This window comes from Thermobia domestica, chromosome 11, assembly GCF_964235325.1.
Source record: "Thermobia domestica chromosome 11, izTheDome1.hap1.1, whole genome shotgun sequence".
Lineage (NCBI taxonomy): Eukaryota > Metazoa > Arthropoda > Insecta > Zygentoma > Lepismatidae > Thermobia > Thermobia domestica.
Window position 1 is genome coordinate 54,537,649 of NC_137464.1, and position 27,087 is coordinate 54,564,735.

At 35.2% G+C, this 27,087-nt stretch overlaps 1 protein-coding gene across 1 annotated transcript in view; it reads right to left on the reverse strand.

The window, feature by feature from the left end:
* The window catches only part of side-VII (sidestep VII transmembrane protein), a gene marked incomplete in the record, with an annotated part of 1,416,899 nt that overhangs the window by 838,141 nt on the left and 551,671 nt on the right, over positions 1 to 27,087 (reverse strand).

Here is a 27,087-nt window from a genome sequence, read left to right on the forward strand (position 1 = left end):
AGAATAGACCAGGTATGTAATAACTATCTAATGTCAATGTTTGAGTTCCTGTAAATTCCTACAACATTCATACATTCACATAATTTTTGAACATCGGTAACGTGTTCACCTAAAGTTAGTACTACATAGTCATTGATCTCAAAGCACTAACATCATTTTGATGCTTGTATTTACATTTTGAATAATCGTGCTGCATTAATCCTATGAATGCGGCATTTCTTGAGAGAAATAGTAAAGGAGCAGCATTTAATGATTATTAATAAAGAGAGGATAATTCGTAAATATGAAATTAATTAAGAATTCCTTTGAAGGTATGATTAAATGTTCTTCAACGTATATACATAAATACTTAGATACCAAAAGGTAAACACATACGAAATATTATAATTTAACGTTTCTTGATTATGTCACTTAAATTAAAAGAGATAAATGAATAATAAAAGAAAATGGTTATAAAAAATTAGTATAATAATAATGAGGGGGGAAAACGATATGAGCCCGAGAAAAACCACGATTATTACGAAATCGCATAGCCTGGGGTCTAACTATAGACCGCTCGCACCAGAGGAAGCTTTCCGCCACGGACAAGTAAGCCACATAGTAAAAGAAAAAGAAAGTCATTGTATTTATTATAAGTTTTAGAAAATCACATTATACGTTCAGTATACAAAATTCTGTTGATGTAGAGCATGACATTGTATATATCCAGTTTTAAATAGATCATAAAGTTATGTAAAATTTGATAATTTTATTAATGAACATATAAAGAAAATTTCTAAATCAACATTTGCTTGTTTTAGTTTTCTTTCAGGAAGCCATAAATTCTGAAACTATTTACCAGAATCAGATACTTTTTTTTTTATGCTGCTTAATTTCGTATATGTTTGATCCCATGAGAAGTCTTATAATTACCCATGATGCTCATAATTTATAAATCTAGTGTGCGTTTATTATCTCTCTCTAAAAATTCAAGACCGTATATCATCAATAGCCGCGATTCAAAAATTAAAACGAAAAAGAAATGAAAACCACTACATTTTTTTTTGGCTGTAAATTAGTATTGATTATTGGCTATAATTTAAATCTCCAGCGGCTGTTTCATAAATGCTGCAGCGTTATTATTAGACTTTCAGTGTTATATTCTCTGTTTTAACATGAATTGTTGCCATCATCACCATTGTCAATGTAACTGGCACAAAATATCGCAGCAGACTGTTCCTGCGATCCATACTAAAACCTCTTAAATCTGGTGCTTTTTGAAATTTTACTATTGACCTAAGGCTCATTACCTAAATTAAGAACTATTATGTTTAATGTTACGCATCATTTGCGTGTTTAAAAGCACTTTTTCCTGCAATCACGTCTTTTACCAAATCTCCGACTATCATGATCGAACGATCTATAATATTAGTTTTCAAATGTAAGACCTGCCTGTTATGAGTTTGAATCTCGCTTAGGGCAAGGATATTATTGTCTTTCCGCCAATCATTACATTATCACCATTCATGCCACATATTCTTTTAGATTCCTCAGAGGTGGTCTAGTTGTTAACGTGTGTGTCTTTGGTGCACGGGGTTCCTGGTTCGATTCCCAATGGAAGAGTCTTGAAATTTGAAGGTATTGTGGGGGTTTGGACTGCATCTTAAACTTTAGATTCACGTCTCATATAGCTTCTGTGCTGAAAAGAGACAGTGCCCTAAAACCAACGTTTTCCTTTAGCCCGAAAGGTAAAATAGTGGGTCATAGAATTGAAATCTACAACATAATATAGGTCTACCACATAATATGATGTGCAACCACATTCCACACAAAATTCTTTTTAAAAAATCCTTTATTATTAAGTATGTCTTGATTATCAGCTTTGAATCATATCAGCTTTGAAAGGTTATTACAAAATAATGCTATATATTGAAATGTATTTTCGGTAGAGACAATAATAGCCCGGAATGTATCCCTTCACCAAATTTCGTTTATAAATTATTATGAAACTTTCTTTGTATGTACAAAGAGAATATATGATTTCTTTATCTCAAATATGGTGAAGGAAGAAAATACTTTCGCACGGGAATCCTCTAGCTCATGGCAGCCTCCAGAGCGTCTGTAGCGACTATAGGATACGGTATTTTGGTGACCTACTTAGCTCATGGCAGTCATCAGAGGTTTAGGTTGTAGTTATGAATCACCTTAGCCCATGGCAGCCTCCAGGGATTTGGACAAGGGACACTCCTTCGTCCAGAGCGATCTCAGGAGAAGGTGTAAGTTAAGCGATCAGTGGTCAACTGATACTTGGGTCCCTTCAGATCCACTTTTATAGGCAGTTTCTGGGTGACTCGTTCCTCCTCGGGTTCCATCGTGCTGGCTTCGTGTCTTCCTTTTAACTTCATGTGTATCCTCTGCTTCTATTCATGATTGTAAACATTAGCACGTGTTGTATGGATATAACATGTGCTTGAGAGCTGTGTCGGTGGTAGTTCACTACCAGAAGGGCCATCCCTACCGAATTGGTTTAAATGGAGTAGCCAGACGAAGAGTGTTCTGGGAGAAGCTAGCAGTTCTCCAGTAGACAAGTTGGCGGAAATCATAGTGATTGGTACGGCAACTTGGACATTAGTCCCAGGCGTTAGTGACTTCAACGGCTGGGATACTGCGGGGTGGAAGGCAACGGAAAACCACCACTCTATTTTCCCTAGTTTGCTGGCAGCAAAAAGAGAACTTATGAACAATGGTCTTTCGCAGGTCAAAATGTAGTTTCAGAGGTAAAATATCCCCCATTCGGAACTCCGGGAGGGGAATGGCTTGGGAAGGAGTATTGGACGAGAAAGTAACAATGGAGGGAAGACAGACAGAGAAAGAAAGACAGGGAAGAGCAAAAGGTTTAGGATAGGGACATGGAACGTACGTACTATGTTACAGGGAGGAAAATTAGACAATCTTAAAGAAGAAATGAAACAAATAATTTAAATTTGGTACGCGTTTGTGAAGTTAGATTGGAAGATAATGGGGTATTGAACAGCGAAGGATATAGAATGTTTTACTCAGGTAATGAAAAGGGTGATCATAATGGCGTAGGAATAATTCTTGGAAAGCGCGTAAAGGAGAAGGTGGTGAAAGTAGAATTTATTGATGATAGAGTTATGATGTTAAGACTTAAAGTAAAAACGAAGGATCTAGTGGTGGTACAGACATATGCACCGACGACTTCGCATGCAACTGAAGAAGTTGAGGAAAATTATGAGAAAATAGAAGAAACTATAGATAGGGAGAAAAGGGTGCATGCATAACTCTAATTGAAGATTTCAATGCAGTTGTGGGAGAAAAACAGAAAGGTAGTATCGTAGGCAAATGTGGTTTAGGCGAAAGAAATGAAAGGGGAGAGGAACTGGTGAATTTCTGTAGACAGAATTCACTAGTAATTGGCAACACTTGGTTCAATCAGCACAAGAGAAGAAGATATACATGGAAATCAGCAATAGACGGCGGAAGGTATCAGATAGACTATGTTATGATTCAGGACAGGTATCGGAATAGCTTAAAGAACGCGAAGACCCTTCCTGGGGCTGATATTTTCTGTGATCATAATCTTGTGCTGGCCGAAGTAGATATTAAACTAAAAAATGTAGGCAGAAGAAAAGTAGGTAATAAAGTTTTGAATACTGAAAAGTTGAAAAACGAGGAAATAAGAAATCGTTTCTTTAAAACAGGGGGGATCCAGAGGGGCAAAAAGTTGAAAAAAGGGATATTTGTACAAAAATCCCTTTCTTCGGGATTTTCCCGCCTAAGATACATGATGGAAACATGTGAATGGTACCGTACCGCCTGAAAGGCAGTTCTATTCTGAAGAGAATGATGGGCGAAACATGATCCTAGGGTAATTAGGGAAGTGTCAGGGAATTTTTATCAAAATGTACTTCTGTATAGGGGAATTTTGGACATTTTCGGTATTTTTTGCGGGCTTATTTTTGCACCTAGAAGATTGAAATTGTGCACAAACATTCAGTCCACCGAGTAGTATTTATCAGATTTTTTCAGATCTCTGCGTTAAAACAGGGGGTCCAGGGGGGCTAAAAGTTGAAGAAAGGGATATTTTAACAAAAAACACTTTCACGGGATTTTCCCGCCTTAGATACATGATTGAGACATGCAAGTGGTAACGTCTGAAAGGTAGTTCTATTCTGAAGAGAATGATGTGCAAACCATAATCCTAGGATAACTAGGGATGTCTCAGAGAATGTTTACAAAATATCCCTCTGTGTACGGGAATATGGGACATTGTCGGTATATATTTTTTGGCGGGCTTACTGTTGCACCTGGAAAATTGGAATTGTGCATAAACATTCAGCCCACCTAGTAGTATGTATCAGATTTTTCAGATCTCTGCGTTAAAAAGTGGGGTCCAGGGGGGCTAAAAGTTGAAAAAAGGGATATTTAGACCCAAAAATCCTTTTTTTCGGGATTTTCTCGCCTTAGATACACGATAGAGATACGTGAATGGTACCACCTGAAAGGCAGTTCTATTCTGAAGAGAATAATTGGCGGATTATAATCTTAGGGTAAGCATTGTGGGAATTCTTGATAAAATTTCTCCCGCCCTTATTATTCAAGATAGAAACTTGGAATTTGGCACACATATTCAGTACACCAAGTACTATTTGTCAGATTTTGCTTAGATCTCTACGTTCACACAGGGCCATTCCAAAGGGGCCCAAAGTGTGAAAAAATTCCCTCCAAAATTTTCCCTTTGACATAATTTTTCCCTCTTCTGGTATATGGTATGAGTATACAAGTGATACCATTTGAAAGCCGGTTCCATTCTAAAGAGAATGAGGTATTAACCATGATCCTAGGATAAACAGTGACGATGCAGTAGCTCCTTCACTGAAAGTCTAAAAAATACTCCCAAAACCGAGGTTACAGAAAGGGTTAATGTCTATCTAGAAGAGATAGTAAAAAAGAGTTTACATGATGATGATGGCATTTCGGTAGGAGGTAAAATGATTAGATGCATAAGATTTGCAGACGATATGGCGCTTGTTGCAGAATCTGAAAAGAAAATCAATAAAATGTTAGAAAAAAATGAGAAAGGGCTTTGAAGAATATGGGATGAAAATAAATGTTAGAAAGACAAAAGCCATGGTGATTGGAACGAAGGGGTCTGTGTCAAATATAAAAATAGGAGAGGAGAAAATAGAATAACTGAATAGTTTTCGATATCTGGGTAGTGTGCTTAGTAATAACATGAAGTGCGAACGTGAAATAAAAGCAAGAATAGGAATGGCGAAAGAAGCCTTTAGGAGGAAGAAAAATCTGTTTTGTGGGACCTTGAATAAAGAGTTGAGAAAAAGACTCATAAAATGCTTCGTGCGGAGTGTTGTACTGTATGGGGCGGAAACGTAAACATTACGTAAAGGTGATGAAAATCGAATGGAAGCCTTCGAAATGTGGGTGTGGAGAAGAATGGAAAGAATTAGTTGGGTCCAGCGGAAAACGAATGAGAGAGTGTTAGAAATGGTGGGTGAGAAAAGAACACTTTTAGATATTATTAGGAAGAGGAAGAGAAACTGGTTGGGACATTGCCTAAGAAGAGATTGTATCATGAGGGACGTCCTAGAGGGTATAGTGGCGGGAAAGAGAGGAGGGGGTGAAGGAGACTACAATTAATGGATGATATAAAAACAGAAAGATCATACGGGAAGACGAAGAAGTTAGCGGAGAACCGTGGAGCGTGGAAGCTTCTCAGCTGCGGCAAGTGACCTGCCAATAAAGGCAAAATACCTATGATGATGACACTGAAAGCTGGAGATCCTTAAAATCTATCATAAATTTGGTTTATATATATATTTTTTTTTAAAAAAAGTCTCTAGTATTAAAATAACTTTCAGAGTTTAAAATGTTTTGGGTATTTACAGTTATTGCCAAACCAGAATCGAAAATAACTCCAATCCTTGTCCAGAAGCAATTCGAGGATATTAGAATAAAATACTTAAATTCATCTGACCAAGATGTTAGTATGTCTTGGGTATTTATATCCCTTATCAAAATATTTAATTTAACTTGCAATCTGTATTCAGCAGAAGTGTGGTTGATATTAGAATAATAGTAACTGATATGAAAAATAAACATTATACGTTACCATTCCCTGAGATCGTAATATTTCTTGTTAAATTACAGCTTGTAGGATATGTGATTTTAGTATAGTAATGATTAATACCAATTAAACCATCGATAATTATTTTCGTTGCTATTAGTCATATTTTTCATGTTTCATAGGATTTATTTTAACAGCGATGAAGTCGTAGCAAAAAAATTGCCATCGACTTGTTATAAATTTATTGAAAAACGTTAATGTAACTTTGAGCTTTATCTTGGTTCTTGGTGCGATTAACTGTATTCCAAATTAAATATAAGTGGTTCTATTTCCACTTTAAATTGTAGGTTTATCCCTCCTCTAATAACGAACCTTTCGTTGACTTCTGTTTCACTGAGGTATGTATGGTGAAGTGGACAGCAAACATGGTAATTTTGCATTGAGATTGCTCGGGCTCAGGCTCACACTCTTCAATGGAAATCAAGATCATAAGCAGTTTTAAGGAAAGATACAACACTTTTATAATCTCGACACATGTACGAGATGGAGTGGACAGCAAACATGGTAATTTTGCATTGAGATTGCTCGGGCTCAGGCTCACACTCTTCAATGGAAATCAAAATCATAAGCAATTTTAAGGAAAGATGCAACATTTTTATAATCTCGACACATGTACGAGATGGAGTGTACAGCAAACATGGTAATTTTGCATTGAGATTGTTCGGGCTCAGGCTCACACTCTTCAATGGAAATCAAGATCATACGGGATCGAGCTCACTAATCTTGTTATAGCTTGTAATTAAGGACTTATTGTTCCTCAAATCGTGCTCAGTCTCAAAATTCTCGTTTGGGTTAACTCTCACTCGGATCAAGCTCAATAATCTCGCTAGGGTTTGAGCTCACTTAAATTCAAGACCTCCAGCTTCAATGAGGATCGCACTTATCCGGGATAGAGCTCATTAATCATCATGTGCCCGAATTGACGCTCAATTATTGAGCCCAAGTTCGGTTCAGCACGAGTGCCAAAGTGGCGAATTCTGAAATCTCTGGTCAAGCTTCGCCTCGCCAACTTTCACAGATACACATTTTACTGTGGATGATTGAGTTCTTAAGCCACGTTTAGACGACTCTGCAACAAACGAATAAAGCCCATATCCACCAGAGATCAAGATCAGGCATTCTATCTGTAGAAAGACTTCTTACCCTATATGTCATAGCAGTTTCAGTTATCTGAATATCTTTAGCTATTCTTCTGCACATCAACACTTTGGTTCCTTTAGGATATAGTTTATTAATGCGCTATCAAATAATAATAATAATAATAATAATAATAATAATAATAATAATAATAATAATAATAATAATAATAATAATAATAATAATAATAATAATAAAAGTGAACAATTTTAATGCTACTTTGTAAACAAATAGATTTACCTGCTCATAGTCTAAAGGATTTTTATATTAATCTGCATCAATGACACAAGCTTCAATTCAAATAATAATGTGTTCAAATGAGCACAAATTGCCACTGAGGTAACTACATCAAGGACAACACTTCTACTACTGCCAAACACTATACCCATATGGTAACATGCACATTAAAGAGTTAACTTCTTATATCTAATTTCTTTCGTTTTCACTTCTGTAAAAAGGAATGAGTTCTCATTTATGTAGAAACTTATGTATTTCGGATTGCAAATTAAGATCTGATTCATATCTTCTATAATCTATGTATCTTCAGAAAATGGTCGTTGAAGCGAGGCAAACAAACAAAAAAAAAAGTTTGATCATCTTCGTTACTAACTATACTGTCAATGCTACACTGCATACACTATTAGTTCTTATAAATTCTATTTCAGCATTCCAATTCTTGTTTTTAGTTCTTTGTAAAATTCGTATTACCGCACTACATTACTAAACACGCTTTCTAGATATTAAAGCTAGGTACCACATAAATATCATCCAGAATGTAAAAAAGTTGTTTATACGTTATGTATTTGACACTTCTTCTTCCTTGTCTCTCATTCAGTAACTCGTTTATCATCATTCATTTTTTTTCTATTTGCTTTAAGATTCGTTGCTATAGAATTTTCTTAAGCCACTCTCTGAAAAAAATGTATCTTAGCAACTAAGTTATTTGCAAAACGGTAACTTTCCAAATGACGCTAGAAAATACAATATAAAAGACAAGAAATCAAAATATTAGGTTGTAAATATCGGTTAAAAAATTGTTTTTTTTTTTCTTTCTTTAAAAACAGAAGGGAGCTCAATAAAATTAGCATTGATATATTATGCTGATAGATGGGCTTGTGAATTTATATGCGGAATAAATTTTAATATTTAGTGTTAATAGAGCTGCTTCTCCTTACTTTCTTTGTAACAGCAATCATCCTAATAAAGTTAACTCGAAATTACATCTTTGTTTCTTAAATTCATTTGAGCAATGAATATATGAAACTTTGATCACTATAGAATTTTCATTTCTAAACGTGCTGGCAGATTTGAGACTATGTGACAGATAGAAGAGTAATTTATAGTACTTAGTCCAGTAAAAAGGAAAAGGAGAAAATACATAAGGAAAGGTGAACAAAAATGTTATAAAAGAAGATAGAAAACGAAAAGATGCGTAGAAAAAAAAGTAACACACAAAAAGAAACTGAACAATAAAGAACATAAGAAAATATCTGTATCTTCTGATTTCCGTTCAAACAGGCAAGGAAAACAGAAATATCAAAACTATAAGTTTCTTTTAGGGGAATAATCTACCTAGGCACAGATTTGAAAGATATGTAACTAAAAAACTGATTTTATTGTACATATTCATATGAGAAGTAGTATTGACTTTCTTTGCATAGCTATTTACCTTAGGCTTCATCGGGAACCTCTAATAGAGTAAAGACCAAACAACGAACCTAGTAGGTTAATGAAAAAACGTCAATATACAGGTAAAAAAAAGTAAAATGTCAGCTCTGAAATTCTTATTTTTCACTGGATAAAATAGTATTTAACATACTAACTGCCATAGGGGATGAACTTAACTCATGCTAGTTTTAATCCCGGAGCCTCATCAGCGATAAATAGCTTACAAATATCTTTACTTCTGAATCTATCGGGTGTGTAGGTGACTCACGCTACCATGTTATAACATTTATATAATCTGATTGGTGGCTCCCAGGTCACAAACCTAAAGTTAGGTAACTCACGAAAATACAATAAAATATACAAGTATAATCTCTTCTCATTGAAATAGGAAGGTAACTTTGTACTCGAAATTCTAAATGTATTTTTCGCAATCGCCATAGCCCATACGAAAGTAATTTATATTTTAGTGTGACGGTCATTGTTTAAATTAGTATCAAATTTTGTGCTCATTCTCTCCATGTTTCTTCTCAATACTTTTAATACAAATAAATCAGTTTGACACACACACACACACCTTCCAACTATGCTATAGATAAGTGTCGGAGTTCTTATGGAACGGCTACATCCGTCCGTCCTTGTGTTTTCCTGTAGATAGATATCAGAGCAAAAGCGGAAAAAGATATCGAGAAATGTTTTTCTTTTCATTCGATTCAGGGTTCCAACAATAGGTTCCATCTCTTCCGTAAACCCTCTGTTCTAACCAAAAGTGGTTAAATTAATCATTTTCTACTTTAACGTAGCTACATCGCCATAGAAGGGAAATTGTAACAAATAAAGGTAAGAAATTTTTCTGCGAACGATTTATAACAACATATCATGACTACCTACAATACTCTACCAAAAGCGGAAGTGCTTCAAAATTACAATTTTTTTCCTGTTTCAATACTGGTTTCCACAGAACAAGAACGATGAAAGTTTTATATGGGGTTCGATTCAGGGCTCCAAGAACAGGTTCAATTTCTGCCCTATTCAAACCGGCAGCAGTAAAGAGAAACCATTTCAACGTTGCTTACTATAAAACAAGAACGTAATAAATACCGAGGAGTGGCTTACGCAATCGATTCAGCTTCCTAAGAAAGCATAATACCACACCCAGAACACTCTTTCAAAACCTGAAGTGGTTGAACTTTACTAGTATCTCCAGTTTCAATGCTTATTTACATAAAGCAAAAATGAAAAAAGACATCGAAAAGCGATTTTCTGCCACCGATAAAGCATCTCAAGAATGAGTTTTCTTTCCACTCTTATTGGTCTGTTTAAACTTGAAGTGATAAAAATTTACGATTTCTGCTTTCAACACTAACTGCATAATTGATGAAATGGAAAATAGATATGGCAGTTTCTTGATATGAATTCAGTACCGGAAGGGTGTGTTTCACCTATGATTTTATTACTATATTACAGCAGAAAGTAAGATATATCAATTAGTATTTTCGGTTTTAACCCCTTCAGTGCTTAATTTAACTGCTGTAAAAAGTTTTTTCTTTTCTTTTTTCTTTTTTTTTTTTCTTTTTTTGAGAACTATGGAATTTGTTGCCTTTTAATAACTTTTGAATCTCTCGAGCAATCACAATGAAAGTTTCGGCATTATGAACTTTGTTGCTTCTAATTAGCTACTATAACTTGTCATTGTCGTATTTATGGTTATCATCATCAACATCATCATCATCATCAGGTTAGGTTACACAAAATTTGGGAATGCCTCAACAGATCAAGCTCAATTTTTCTGTGTGGTCTCTTGGGGTTCCTTGGTAAAAATGAATGTTAGAAATTTATTACGGTAATAAAAATAAGCGTCATCATCATCATCATCATCATCATTGATACGCGTACCCACATATATTCATGAAGTGAAAATTAATATTTTGAACGAATATAAATAGTATTTTTACATTTTGTTCTTTATGTGTTTTCTCTTTTTTTGAAAGGTACAAAGGTACAATTGACTAACAAAAAGTGTGATCAAAAAGTTCTGGGACTGATTTTTATGTGTCTTTTCTGGAATACACCTTTTTCGTGTGATCAAAAGTTCTAATGAATCGTCCTTGTCCTTCACGTTCACATTGAATCCACTATGACCACTAAAACTTCAGGCTGCAATTGTGGTTGTCTTTTAGTCCAGCTAACACTGTCCAACGACGACGCAATCACGTCATCACTAAAATCACCATCATCACTTTCGTCCGATTCCAAACCTGTTGATTCTAAATCTGTTTCAAAATCATTTATATCAGAATCACTAATTAATAACTCTTCCTCGATGTCAGCATCGTTGAAATATCGTTTTGACGCCCTTACTTTGCTGCCTGCTCTTAAACAAAACATAGAATGAAAACTGTATTTGACGAAGCACAAACTCTATTTTAATTTCTTTTTTTCCTCTTCTTCTTCTTTTAATTAAGCAACAATTGAAACCAGTTGAGCGCAAACTCGCTAAATATTGTCGGGATAACATTACTCATACTATGGCAAGTATATTTGCCATACGCAATACAAAATAGCCAAAGCAAAATGAAAGCGTATATATACGCCATCCGCACAGCATGTGCGTTTTGAAGACACGAGTTAACTCGCCACCCACCTGAAGGGGTTAATAGTAATGTAAATTGAACATTATCAGTTAGAAACAACGACTAATGTCTTTTTGAAATGGATTCAGATTTTGACTAACACTTTTATATTTAGTCTTATTCCTCTATACAAGTATTTATAGATGTATTACTTCAAATTTGAGCATAGCATTCGCATAGTTTGGAGATCTACACTAGTTCCACACTGTGAAACAAACCTCAATTGTCTTGAATTTGAGAAATTCTTCATACTTAGCAGGCAAGATGAATCTCAGATTCATACATATTTTGTTTCAAACTAGGTGTGGGACTTGAATATATGTATATTCTTGCTGCAAATTATACACTTCAAACGATTGCTTCATTTACATTATTTGAAATTATTCATAAATTTTTTAGATCCTTGTGAACGAAAAGTGTGCAGAAACCAATTAAGTTATTGAACTCCGCACATAAAAATACAAAGAATACAAATATTATGCTTTAAATAAAATATTGGCGTGTAGTCAGGCCATTTTATTAAAAACATACTTTGGTTTATATCAAGCTGAAAGTTTCACTGAAGGTAGAAAACTATTCCATTAGTAGATTCTAGCTTTTGGCACAACATTTATTTTCAAGTTCACGTAACTGATCTAAATCACTAGAAAGCTAAAATTGAAATGAATCCATTGTAATATATTTAGAACGTCCAATCACGTTATACTGTGGAATGAATATTCATTTTCTATGTGAAAAAAACGGAGCGTTAAGCCAGAGTTGGTAATAATGTTTATTACGTGTAACTTTAAATTATGTTTTACTCTTAGAGTTAAAACCAAAATGATACTATATGTTTCTATGTGTGTGTATCTATGGGTGTGATTCAACCAATACAGAAGCTGATTACGTAACCATGAGATTTCCTACGCGTTAATTGGGTGACAGGGAATTGGGACAGGTGCCAGCATTACCGAAGTCATTGATAAATTCGATCAGTACCACCCTTGTGTGGAACGAAGCATTATGGTGGCTTATAAAATCTGGGTACATAGAGATTCTCTCTCGATTGTAAATTAGCAGGTTTTAATTGTTGTTTCTACTACAATGATACAAGGTTCTAATTATATATCAACAGTTTTACCATTGAATAAAAAAAAAGACCTCTGAGTAGAACAGTGTTGTAGATCATGCGACATGACAGGTACGTAACTCAACGTTCAGTATTTTAGTGTTATATTAGGAGACCAACTAGAGGTCAAACATCTGAAATGGGAATCAATATACTATATGAGCGTGTTGAGAATTTCTGGTACTTACAAACAATAGCTTCATAGAATTTAAACCTTATACTTTACAGATAATTTAAGGCCAAACATTAAGTTAAAATGTAGATATTATTCTTACTATCAGGTTCACACGTGCACTGACATAACATTAGTTCATTTGTATACAATAAAAGACCAATTCTGACCAAAACATATATTAACTAATAAATAATAGCGTTACAGTTTCGGCAAATTAACTTTGCCTTCATCAGACACATTTTATTAGTATTAGTAATAGATCATATGTAGTAAGTTAATGTATCTGATGAAGGCAAAGTTAATTTGCCGAAACTGTAACGCTATTATTTATTACTTAATGTATGCTTTGGTCAGAATTAGACTTTTATTGTATACAAGAAATTACAAAGCTAAAGTGAGTGGTATTCCGTTCATTTGTCTAGGATATTAACAACCTGTCCTGTGTCTTAGAAGTGAAATAGGGTAGAAAGTGAAATGTAATTGGTATAAGAGTAAAACAATTTATGTTATAAGATGATAAAAACTTATACAATGTCGAAAGGTACAAAGTTTTGTCTTTTTCTTATACGAGAACAATGTCCGAACAATATTTTTTCAGGATTGTACTTCTTCTGAGAACACTAGACTTCTTATGAGACCACTAGACCAGTGATTTCATTTGGTTTCATTTTTAGTTTTGTGTTCTTTTCAAAAGCAAGGCTACATAATACGTGGACCTACATCTTCTATATGAGACGTGGAATCGAACCCGGGTCTCCCACACTAAAGGCGCGTACTCTAACCGCTTAACAACTTGGGTGATCTTAGACCAGTGGTGAGTGCAGGGGATAGTCCAGAGAGAGACTCACCTTCCTCGGGGCTGTATTTCCAATCGTGATCAATGTGGTTTACCAATATTTTCACAGCAGTATTTTACACTCCCCGTATATTGAACCTCTCCCAGGTTCCTCAATACTATTTTTTTAAAGAATCATTTTCTCTTTTCTCGTTCACTTTTCACTTCATATAAATATAAAATACAGGAAAAATTAACGAAACATACACCACATGTTAGGTCTTAACATTACATATACATTGCACAGAAACTCCTAATATTATATTCTATTTTGTGGCATGTTAAATATTTGATCGACTTGGAGACAAACAATGATATATCACATTTTCTAGCTTCCGAGTAAACTTGAAAAGAAAGTACAACATTCCCGTGCAATGCAATACAATGACGCTTACGAAACAAACTTCCCCTGCCATTTGTATGTACATTTCGGAAATTACACTACATATATACTGTTCTGTGATCAGATCCCAATGCATCTCATCTAAGAATTATCTTCAATGGAAGTGCGCTTACCATTTTCTTCCCCCGAGCTGCTCATTTAAAAAATATCTAAAATTGAAGATTACAATCTTAATGTATGTGATTCATTGAGATCTACAAGAAGAAATCTAAATTCCAAAACTTATTTGGTTGTGTTCCCCTTTACTATTATATAGTTGTAGTTGGCTTTCATATAAATAAAAGAAATATTTAGCTAAAGCTGATAATGAGAAAAAAAAAAACTTTTGTGTTTGATTACAGCTTTTTTCAGCTAAATCTTACATGACATTGCCCTTTCTCAGGGAATACCAGATTTGATTCCCCGTAAAATATGTACAATTCTTATCTTACGTTCAGCTGTAAGTCCACATATCGTGTTTTACATATATACTCCGTATTGAAATACAATGTTAAATTCCAAACAGAGGAAACTTGTTTTACAAATGGAAGACAAACATCCATGTTCTCTTGTTTAAATTACAGTAAGAAAGATATAATCAATTCCAATGTTTGTACAACATAACGTTAAAATTATAATTTTCTTTTTTTCTTCGAAACGAAATAAAATAAAATAAATGAACAATAGAAAATGTTATTGCTCTTAATACATGCGTGTGTTAAATAACGATTTTTCAAGTACGTGTAATTAAGTTTAATATCAGTCAAAATCTCGTTAAATATTTCTAATTGTTTACTTTTTAAAAGAAGAAAGCAAAGAATCAAAATTTATCTACATGCAACTGAGTAAATATTCTCTAAATACTGTGTTTACTTAAGATTACAAACATAAGCATGTGGATGGAATGGGTAAAAGGATATTTTTTTTTCTTATAACACCTTGTTATTCTTTGACTCTACACATCTGGATAAAGATAGGCAATTTTAAACACTTTTAACACATTATTCTGGAATATCTAACTCTTAGGATTGTATTCATATTAGAATTAGAATTAGGAAACATGTCATATGTAATCCAATGAATATGAGTATTTTAATTTAAATTCTGTAGTTTTATTGTTGTAAAAAACATCTTTAAAAGCCATGTGTTATACCCTAAGCGAAATAATCAGAAGCTAAAATTAATTCTTGAATTGTTCAACATTTTCGTGTGAAGAGATGTTAGTATTGTAAAAATTGCCTTTACCTTATTATTATTATTATTATTATTATTATTATTATTATTATTATTATTATTATTAGTAGTAGTAGTAGTAGTAGTAGTAGTAGTAGTAGTAGTAGTAGTAGTAGTAATAGTAGTAGTAGTAGTAGTAGTAGTAGTAGTAGTAGTAGTAGTAGTAGTAGTTGTTGTTGTTGTTGTTGTAGCAATAGTAATAGTAGTAGTATTAGATGTACACTCCCAACAGGTCAACTACTGCAGAGATTTCCTAACATTATCAGCTTCTAATGCAATTAAATCTTATTTTACAGTCCAGAGTTTGCTATCTTCTTAGTTATATCATCTCTTCAATTGATGTTACTGTCACAACCGCAATGTGCTCCAACTGAAGATCAAACAAATGTCCATTTGCAACCACAGAATTTCACTTTTCGAAGCTAATCAATCGTATTTAATGAATAGCAGAAATTTATTATTAATTTTGGAATTACTAAAGAAAAGCTCAGAAATGAAGCTAGCCTTCTAGGAAAGAGTTTGTTCAAATGACGCTGAGAGGTATATTGAATTAGTTGAGCAAGATGCAAGATTCAATGTGTCCAAACCACAGTGTGGCTAGCGAAAACATCAGCAAGTGAGAGAAGCAAGAGAATAACCAAAGATGAAGATGAAGAGAGACAGAGAGAGAGAGAGAGAGAGAGAAAAGGGAAATGAAGGCTAATATTTGTTGATGAAGGAAGATGTAGTGAGGGTAAAATTTGAGATGGAAAGCAAGAATTGGACAACCAAGAGCACATGTAAATTCTGCATTTGAATTTTCATGAGTTATGCTGTTCTCTCCCTCTCTCTCTCTCTCTCACTCTCACCGGATTTGAGGCACAAGAGTTCCTTGCAAACAGTCGGTCTCTCTTCATAAACACCACAACCAACCACTCATGGGGACACTTCTTGTGTCCAAAACGTATGTATTTCTAACAGTTTTCATTGGTATAACAAATATACATTTTACAATCTGAATAAGCATTTCCCCACCTCATTTGTGCTATGCAAAATATGTCTCTAAAATGCCAATTCATCTATTTCCCAAAGGTAATCGTATTAGAAATACTAAAATAAAAGGAAAATAAACACAAACTTCTAGAGTTCCCTTAATTTTGACCAAACGTTTTGTATACCAGAATGTGTTTTTTTTATACATGCGTAATATATAAAAGTTAACTAATTTTCAACGAAAGAGAGAGCACAGTAGCTGAGCGGTAGAGCGCTTATATACTTCTGATGCGTGGAATCCTTGGTTCAATTCCCAGTCAAGTATGTTTGTAGTGGACAACACTATGTACGCGGATTTTCTCGATGTACTGCAGTTATCTCCCACATTTCCTCCAATTCTTCCATCATCAGTCACTTGTTTTAATCATCCGTCTTCCTTAGTCTAAAGAGCATAATCGTGAGACGTTAAACTGACTGCAAGTTTAGCATCGATCGTCTCAGTCCTTACAGGGTGGACTCAAAGACCCAAAACCTAACCGAAATCAGTTTAGAGGCAATCGGTAGATTTGGAGAAACTGGTACCCAAATAAAGATTAGCAAAAATCTCACACTTTCTTTCGTACACAAATGAGAATTTTTGAGCACAAACGTAGCCCCTACACAAATGATAAACTAACGATTGGGACTATTTTGGCGCCAATCGGCATTGCTGTCAAGCTGGTGTTCAACTTGGCTACGCCAATATCTCACATTTCCTTTTGTGCATAAATGAAAATATTGTGTGCATAAACGTACACAAACGTTGACCTGGTGGTTGAAGCTATTTTGACGCCAATCGGCGATAGTGAAGGGCTGGCATGCCACTATCTCACACTTTCTGTTCTGCACCACAATCAAAAATGTTGCGTGCATAAACGATGCATTCACGATTAAGTCCATTTTGGCGCCAGTCAGCGTAGGTGAGAGATGGTGGCACCAGGGACGTAGCCAGAATTTCGTGAAGGTGGGGGGGAGGTCCGTGACATGAAATACTGTGATCATCACACCAGGGGCTCGATCGTTCTAAACTATTTTACTGGAACATATATTGGTTCGTTTAGCCAGGATTTCATACCGGGGGGCGGGCATGATATGGAATTCTGAAGGCTCAAGAGCTTGATCAATGCAAATTACTTTACTATCAACATATATTGGTTTGTTAGGACAATAAAATGTGGATATGTTGGTAAGTATTTTAATAACAAACTATGAATAAATCTCGAGTAATAAAAGAATAAAAAAAGTATTGAAAAAGATTTTACAATATTTACGTTCCTTTCCTTGTTCATTCAAATATAACATTTTTTTTCATTATTATCTCAACTAGTATGAAAAGTACATATTCACTATTATAAAAAGTACATACTCAATAAGGTCATGTAAAATATTTTACAATATCTGCGTTCGTTTTTCTGTTGAATCAAATGCTAATAGAACTCCTTTTCCATATAAATTTTTGTTTTTATTATTCCGTCAACTACTGTCAGTTCCAAATGACAATTTAAAGGAGCAGTAGAAAATTATTTTTGAAATAACATGTTTGATTCTGCAAGGATGGGATGACGAAAAATTATGATAAAAAATGTCCACGCTGTTACTCAACAGCATTATGCTTTCGGAAGCTTGAAATCTCCCTGACTAGTAGCAGAAATTCTTAGAATTCTGTAAGTTTTCTAGAAATTTCAAATTCCCTGACTCTTTCAGGATATCTCGCTCATCTCGCTACCATGTATTGCAAGTAATACAAATCTCCTCATAAGAAAGAGTAACCAAAAGCTTCCTGTAGTTTTTTCTTTTTAACGCTGATCCTTCTTTTTCTCATTTCATTTTCTTTCATTCTTCCTTAATTTAATTTTCATTTCTGGTCTCGAATGGTGGGTCCAGACCCCCCCTGGCTAGGTGCCTGGCGGTACTATCCATTTAGGTAGCTCCCAAATTAGTTCTTGTATATATATATCTTAAAATTACTTTATTCAGATACGATGCACAAAAGTTTGAGGCTATTTAATGAAAATCGGAAAAGGTGAGGGCTGTCTAAATAAACGTAGAAAGTGTAGTGGAGTGTAGAGTAAAGAATCTTAGCAAACAAGAAAACAAGAAGACAAGGTAGTGGATAATTTACAAAATAATCCCAGCTAACAAGAAAACAAGAAGAAAACGGGATGGATAGTTTACTAAACAATCATAGCTAGTAAGAAAACATAGCGAAGATTGTAGTAAAGAATCAGTTAATCACACGAAATGGGACGGTTGAATTACGAACTCGTTTTGCAATTGGAAATCTTAACTTCGATTCTAGCGAATGAGAATTCTGCGTGAGTACTTTCAAGATATTTCTTTATTCTTACTAGAAGAAGACTAAGATGATACATATAAACATTGCCGTGCCGTGGAAAATCAGCGCCCGTGGCGAGAGTATACGACGGCGCCCCCCACATATATTCCAAGTAATTTTTTCCTTTCTTTTTCCTCTTTTTCTCCCGATTTTTTCGCCCCCTTACTTCAGCGCCCGGGGCCGTCGCCCCGCTCGCCCCCCGCTATGGCACGGCCTTGCATATAAATATAGTTGCAGGCCATCTTCTTTCTAATACCTCTTCTATGTTTCTTTTTTAATTGTTTATGTATGCAGTGTGACATAGTATGACATTATTTCCAGAATTATTATTTGATCTCTTCTACAAACCTACTCTTTCGCCTTTACTTAAAAAATAATGCAATGTTTAATTCTCATTGCAATGAATATTCAATGACTGTATGTATGTGGCATACTTTTGGGAGGAGTTCCCGCACGATACGTAATCGATATTTTACAACATACGTTCATCAGCCACGTCGTTGCGCAACGTACAGGGGTTATTAGTCATGACAGGTAGCCTGGGTGTATGATACATGCAACACCTCCCTTAAACGCATGTAAACACGAAAATAAAATTAACATTCTGCGTGTTGGTACGGTTTGATCAATAATAATAAATGAAATAAATAAAAACGTATCAAAATTGCAGGCGGTCTAATAGAAAAAAAAAAGTAACACACTGTTGAAGTTCGACTTTTCTATTTGAAAATATCCTAGTTAATCTAGATCTCATACTACTTACCATTATTTCTGCCTTCATAATTCTGAAGTTGCTCTATTTGATACGTTCATTTTACATTTATACAGGAAAATGTGGCCAATGAATGAGAACCCTAGAGGCCTAGACATGAAAACATGGTAATCGTGATTTGTTTGCCATTTTCTATGTCCCACTAGACAAACAATAGGATATAATCTTGTCAAAATGATTTCGTATACACAGTTCTGTTTTCATTACAGCTTTGTTGTACTAATAAAGATAGATATTGTCCTAGTCTGAAAATAGCAACAGTAATGCAATTCCGGTGGGTAATAGAAAATTAAACTAAAAATCAAAGAAAACTCCTCAAAAAAGAAATATATTTCATTATACTTGTTAACATACTTTTAACTTCTCCTAGGAATGAAACGTAAATTTTTATATCTCAGTAGTTAAAAGCACCGTTCCTGAGGTGGTGAAAAAAACAATCTGCATTGAATGAAATATATTGTGGTTTTTATTTGTTCAATATCCGTCTCGGCAGCTTCCAGGCTGTATGAAACATGGACCCAAATGGAATCTGAGCCAAAAAATGTGTTAAAATTTCAATACTCTCCCATCGGAAATCCGGAATCCTGTGCACCAAAAGTGCGGATGCTAGCCATTAGAGACCTCCGGAAAGAACCAGCCGTGAAAATAAGGATGCATGCCTCTCTAGAAAATATCAAAAGGGCTATCTTCTTCCCACGTTCATGAAAGAACGTAAAAGTTATACAGCAATAGAAAACATTTGTTGATTTTATACGTTCTATCATATCTACTGTACTTAGCCACACTTTTATCATGTTTCTTTAATTGCACACTATTATTATTATTATTATTATTATTATTATTATTATTATTATTATTATTATTATTATTATTATTATTATTATTATTATTATTATTATTATTAAGCAATCACAAGGAACTAAAAGTTTCTTAACAGAAAAAAAATCTTCTAAACAACTTTATCCTATCATGTTGACAACTAGGCCTAATATATGATAATGAAAACAAAACTTTCTAAACATTGCTCACAACTCTCCAACCGGCGTTCTTTCAGGGAAAGAAATTGGTTGACTAATTAGTCAACATTAACATGAAGACTTTCTTCGCTTTCAATATTTAGGATTGCCAAAGAGATCAACTTCATCTGCAATATTGTGCTACGTGTATACATCTTTATGCTTTAAAAATATTGAATGATTGTTTAGATGTTGCCATCGTCATAGGTTAACCGGGTATATTAAAAGTCCCGGCCAACTCCATCATTTGTAAAGATAGATCAGCAAAAAATGAAAAAATAAAAGTTGTTGGAAATTTTCAATGTAATTTGAATTTTTCCAATCATATGAGCCATTTAGGATTGACACTCGAAACACGCTCTATGCCACACCAAATCCATATCCTCTCTCCTCAAAACTTCCTAACTCATCATATTACTACAGTCAATAAATTCGTTAATTGGTACCCAGAATATAGGCAACCAATAGAATCCATGGTTGGTGTGCTCGATGTGAACGTCTACACATACAGACAATTACACAGATCTACACTCACCTTCAAAATAGTTCAAGTATCTTTTGACCTGTCTTGTCTCATGTTTTTGCTTTTTTGAAGATGATGGCGATTTCCAGATGGCTGCTTGTTTCGTTAGTCGTGAATCCTAGAGGAGACATTATGTTTCATGTACTGTTATTATCCGGTTCAGGAACGTTCCATCAGCGTCAGTGCTTCTAATCATTGGTCTTCTGTGATCATTGGTGACACACGATATGTTCGTCATATGTCAGAATGTTGTGACACGTACCATGGCTGATCTGTACTCTTACTGCGATGTCATCTACCGACTGGGAACCGCTAGCGCGTACAAGCATTCCAACATTTTCGATTTTGCGTTCTGTTCGGACAGTTGTTGGCCGATCTACTGGTTCATAATCCTCTAAACTGTTTCTCTCCTCTGTAAACCGTTGGTCACTTAAACACTGAACTGCAGTTCAGGACGTTGTCTATCTACACTTGCCTGATTATCTGCAACGTTCCTGCAACGGATTTGCCTAGTTTTTCGTAGAACTTGATGTTTGCCCGTTCCTCAAACTGTGATAATCTCCAAGTCCACCGCGACGCATTCAAGTCCTTTCACAACAGAAACAATACGTCTTTTTACACTCTTTGCACAGACCACCTGCGTCTTTCTGGGTCGAGAGACGAACTTCCATTGCTTCCTCTAGGGTATCATTTAACAGTTGTAGTATACCACTAGCGCCACACTGCGTCCAATCCACGAACTTATTGGCTGTAGTAATATTTGTACACCTTCTCAATAAAAGTATGCTTGTTTAACAGGGAAATGGTTGATGTAACATGAAAACATAATGTTACACTGCATCTGCAGTTTTTCTTTTATAAAGGAACCTAGTCCTATCATTTTTTTCTGAAAATATAGGGGGAACTATTCTACAATTACTTATAATCTTTTCGGATGTAGAAAAATACCCTCTCAATACTACGTAAACGTAATGGGTTTTGGTATTGGACCCCTTCTCCCCAAATTTTGGACCGCTCTCAAGAAAAGAATCTAGGTGTGCGCCTAGTATGTGGGAACCTAGAACATCCAGAGTCAGTTTCCCAACAGTGTTGTATTGTTGGTATGTTTAGGGTCAAAATTTTTGATACACTAAGTAGTTACAAAATTGTCCAAAAATGCATAACACTGTTCACAGCAATTACCGAGTTATAATAGATGTCCTTTTGTCGTTTTGTTTTCAGTCAAATTTTTCTTGCTTATTATTCCAAGATTTCAACAGTGTTTGCTGTAAATTAAATGTTTTTTTTTAAAAAAAAAAAAACACTAACTTGAAAATAATGACTAGAAAATAGTATTGAATTAAAAGAGTGAAATAATATGAAACCTGAAAAAAATGAGTTTTGACGTCTTAATGATATAAAATTTTTATTCGAAACTTGCATGTGCCCCAGAGAGGAGGGGCACAGTGGCTCGGTGGTGTAGCGCTTAGCTCTGGTGTGTCGGGCCCCTAGTTCGATCCCAACCAAATAAGTTTGCTGTGGAAGACATCGTGTTTGTGGGATATCTGGAAGCTCTTATTTCCCTTTACATTATCATTCCACCAATTATTCTATCATCATTCACTTTACTTCATCATTTATCTCACTTATCCTAAAGACCATAATCGTGGGACGTTAAACTGAAAGATTTTATTTCGTTTTTAAATGGACTCTTGTTATCCTGTGCTCTTCTCCTCGCATTGCGCCACCTGCAGGCGCGTTAGTTGCGCACTTGGAAAGACCAAATAAGAAATAGTGCTCCTACCTACATAGTATTCAGTACGGATTAGCTTAAGTCTGTTTCTGAATAAAGAACCAAGCTTTCTCGATCCCACTTCAGCTCTTGAGCTGCTGCTGATCTACTTTATTAAGAAATCTGATATACAAATCTTGTTTGTATCAGGTAATCTAAAAGGCATTGAGCGTTTGCGAACAATATCACGTCAGTGTCATAAATCTCAGAGTATATGAGTCGCAGCGAATCCGGTCTAATTTATTAGACAGCAGATACTTGAAGCTAGTAATGAGCAATAAGAATTGAAATTGTTATAATGAGATAGATATAAGGTACTACGCCGTGAAGATGAGTGATATTTCCCCAAACTTGCGCAAGTTTTCGCAATTTTATTTCGACAAAAATGTGAATACTACCCAGGTTCGTGTAGAAATTTGTGCTTTTTATGGGCAAAATGCGCTGTAAAATCTAACAGTCGAAGATGGTTAAGTCTCGTTCGTTCCGGAAATTTCGAAGTCGAGATGCTCTTTGCAGTGGACGACCGATCACAGCAAAAGAAGATGTGTTTTAGCAAATGTATGCAATCATGACATCCTAACTGTTCTAAACATTGATCACCAAACAGTGTGAACTATTTGTAGAAAGTTGGCTACAAAACAGAAACCCAACATTTGGGTGCTGTATTATTAGACTCATTTGCATTAAGTTCATGGAACTTCTACATGTGAATCTCTACCGAAATGTAACAAACTTGAGTCATTTCAAAAGGGGTTGATCACATGTGATAACAAGTGTATGACCTACGGACGAACAGGAGCTCCACAATCTGTAGCAATGCACACACTGACGCGCAAGGAGGTTGTTCAGTGGTTTTGGTGGAATTGGAAGGGCAAACCAAACATGTCATCTTAGAATATTTCAGAAATATTATACAGAGTGTTTAGAAATAGAATATTTCAGAAATATTATACAGAGTGTTCAGAAATATGAAGTTCTTACTTTAATAATATCAGTAACAACATCGAGCGGCCTAATAAGTAGTTGTTCGATCAGATTGCATTTCCTGTAGGCGTTGAACATTTGTCGGACCTATCATATCTCACTTTCGTTAATGTTAGACTTCGAATGCAACATGTAATTACAATGTAACGCAAAGCCTCAAAGTATACATCTCTTCTGAGTTGAAAGTTAAAATTCTAGCGTTGTCCCTGTTTGAACCAGATATTTGCATAATGTAACATACATATACATAAGGAGAAAGGTGACTGTTTCAATCTTTTTCCCACAACAATAAGTACCTACAACCACTGCAAAGCGACATTTTGAATGCACTGTAGTTGGGTGCACTATTCGAAATAGTACTGTTTCTAGCTGAAAGATCTGTGACGTAATATTAATGAAAACAGTAGTGGCAGTGAAACAAGAACATTGATTTTATTGCCGATAGTTCTCTACGTATAATACTATTAGATTTATGACTACACTTATATTATTAACAGGTCTCTAGTTAATTCTTCTGGCTCTAAATCTTCGCCTTCTTTGTTCTAATGTATCTCTGTTCATTATATGTATTGACTGTAAAAAGCGAAACGAAAAGTGCTACTACGTAATACAGTGACCAGTTGGAAATGAATGATCAAAAGTGGCATGTCTACAGTTTGAAAAGAGCTTTGTAAAACAAAATTCCTTGGAAATTTTCCAGGAAGGGAAAAGAAAAATGAAAAATGTGTGTAGGGATTTTAAAGAAAAGCAAATAAATATTACGCACACGTGTCCTAGAAAATAATTAAGACCAATTAGGAATAGACCCATTCATTCTAGCAATTAAAATTGCAACTACAAAAGCAAGAAAACAATATTTAGATTGATTGATTTTGACTGTAATATCCGTTTCAACACCCAGACTATATAATACGTGGATCTACGGTTATTTTTTTAAGATTCCAATCTCATATTAATTTAGCTCCCGCTGAGAATCGAATGTAGAACTCCTGTATCGAATTCGAGTACCATACACTATCTATGCAACTAAAAGAGAGCTCAAAATGATGATGATGTATAGAATAGAAGGATCGTGTTTTAATGAATAGTGTGCAGACATTGACAATGACAAAAGAAGATAATTGTAATGACTAAATTTTGGAATAGCTCTGCTCATTCTAAATTATTATGAAAAGAATAAAAATAATAGTGCACATTATTTTGATAAAACACATGTAAGCTTAAACCAGGTAGGTTACGTCTGAATGTTTTTGAAAGGATATGTAAATGAATCATAATAAAAAATAACCAAGGATACCAACATTTCACTCAAACCCTATAGTCGTTTCTTGAAAAACAGTATATTAATTATATTATTTTTATATTTTCAATGACTGCATACTGAGAAAAATCCGCTTTTCGGACATCGGTATATTGTACAAAATGCTTGGGTTTACTACGGAAGTCTGTAGGGAGCATACGTTATCCATACACTACTATAAAGGTAACCAAGAAAATTCTGTCGCTTTTTATGGAGGTCTATGTTCCATTGGATCTCACACCGTGAGTTGAATGCAAATGGAGATAAGGCAAAGGTCACTTGTTGGTATTAGTATATCCAACGTACTACCTGGTTATGGCAGTTCAGTTACACCGTGAACTTGCGTAAGGACAGAGTGAGCATGAGACCTCCACAGAGCGTCATGAGGCCGTGTATGCTGTACGAGTTCAAACTGGGGTCAAACACTGCAGCAGCTGGCCGGAAGATATGCCAGACCTTTGTTGAGGGTGCCGTGACTACGCGGACAGTGCAACGTTGGTTTAACAAGTTTAATGACGGTGACTAAATACTCGAAGATGCACCACGTGCCGGAAGGCCAACGCATGTACGAAATGAAGATCTTCAGCCAGCAATTGAGGCGAACAGTGGCTAGACATGTGAGGAACTGGGACTGGAATTCAGTATGAGTGGAGAAGTCATTCGGGAGTAACTCCATCAACTCGTTAATACTACAATTTGGATCGATGGGTGCCGCATGATTTGACTCCGGGCCAGAAAGCAAAGTGAGCAGACACCTGTGTTTCTTAGCTGTATCATCTGAGGAAGGAGCCATTTCTGGATAGGGTGTTAACATATGATGATAAGTGGGTCCTATACGAAGCTCCAAGGTACGTCAGCATTGGTTAGCATGCAAAACAGTCGAAACCAGCACTGCACCAGAAGACGGTTCTTCTGTGTGTTTGGTGGACTGCTCGCGGCATCGTGCATCAGGAACTGCTACCAGCTGGTCAGAACATCAATGCAGCTGTATACTGCCAGCAGTTAAGTCGTATTGAAGAAAAACTCAAAACTCTGAAACCAGCACTTCTGATTCGCAAAGAGGTCCTGCTATTACAAGACAACGCTAAGCCTCACGTGGCTAGGATGATCCGCTACACCATTCTAGGCCTTGTATAGGAAACACTATCACCTGTTCCATTCCTTGGACAATCACCTTAGAAGACGTCACCCTAGTAAAAGTGCAAAATGCACTTGTTACCTTCTTTGCTTCACGGTCCACCATGTTCTACCGGATGGAATCCATGGCCTTCCAGAGCATTGGCAGAAGGTCGTCGGTGCAGATAGGGAGTATTTTTGGTTGCCCAGATCGTCTTAGGTGGCATATCAAAGTTGGTGAGTGAAAAAGCGACAGAACTTTCTCCATTACCTTTATACATACTGCCCTTTTCCGCTTAGCTGTTACATCATGCCGCTCCAGTTTGTCTGCAATTTAACAGTATTCCATAAGTTACATAAGTGTAAGTTTATTGCATACGTCAGCTACATGTTATATACGTCCACCTATACTTGAGGCTCTGACAATCTATATATAGTTTTTTCTTTTGTACGGAAAGTACGTTTATTCGAAACACTTATCCAGAATGTACGTATAAAATATACGTTTTGAGTTATACTTTTGCTCTAGGATGTTAGATAAGGTTTAACGTTAAGTGTAAAAAATACATTAATTATATATGTAACCTAAGTTTTACGTACTTCACACACATTTTTTGCTCAGTGTACAATAATCAATATCTTATACAATTCAGATTAGTGTATTTGTGATTTATGTTGATAAAAACCCGATATGGAAAATTTCACCTATATAGGTGATTGTGAAATAATAATAATAATTATGTAAAGTGGACCATATAACAATTGCATGACTAGGGAGTGAAATAATTGCTTTTTGTTCTACTGTCTCTCGTTATTAATTTTCAAGACGCTAATAATGAAAATATGTTTGTTTTCCGTGTATATGCGTTGTTCTATTGATTTGCGTTTTACGACAATATAAGAGATGCAACACAAAAAACTGAAGTATACATATGTTTTATTT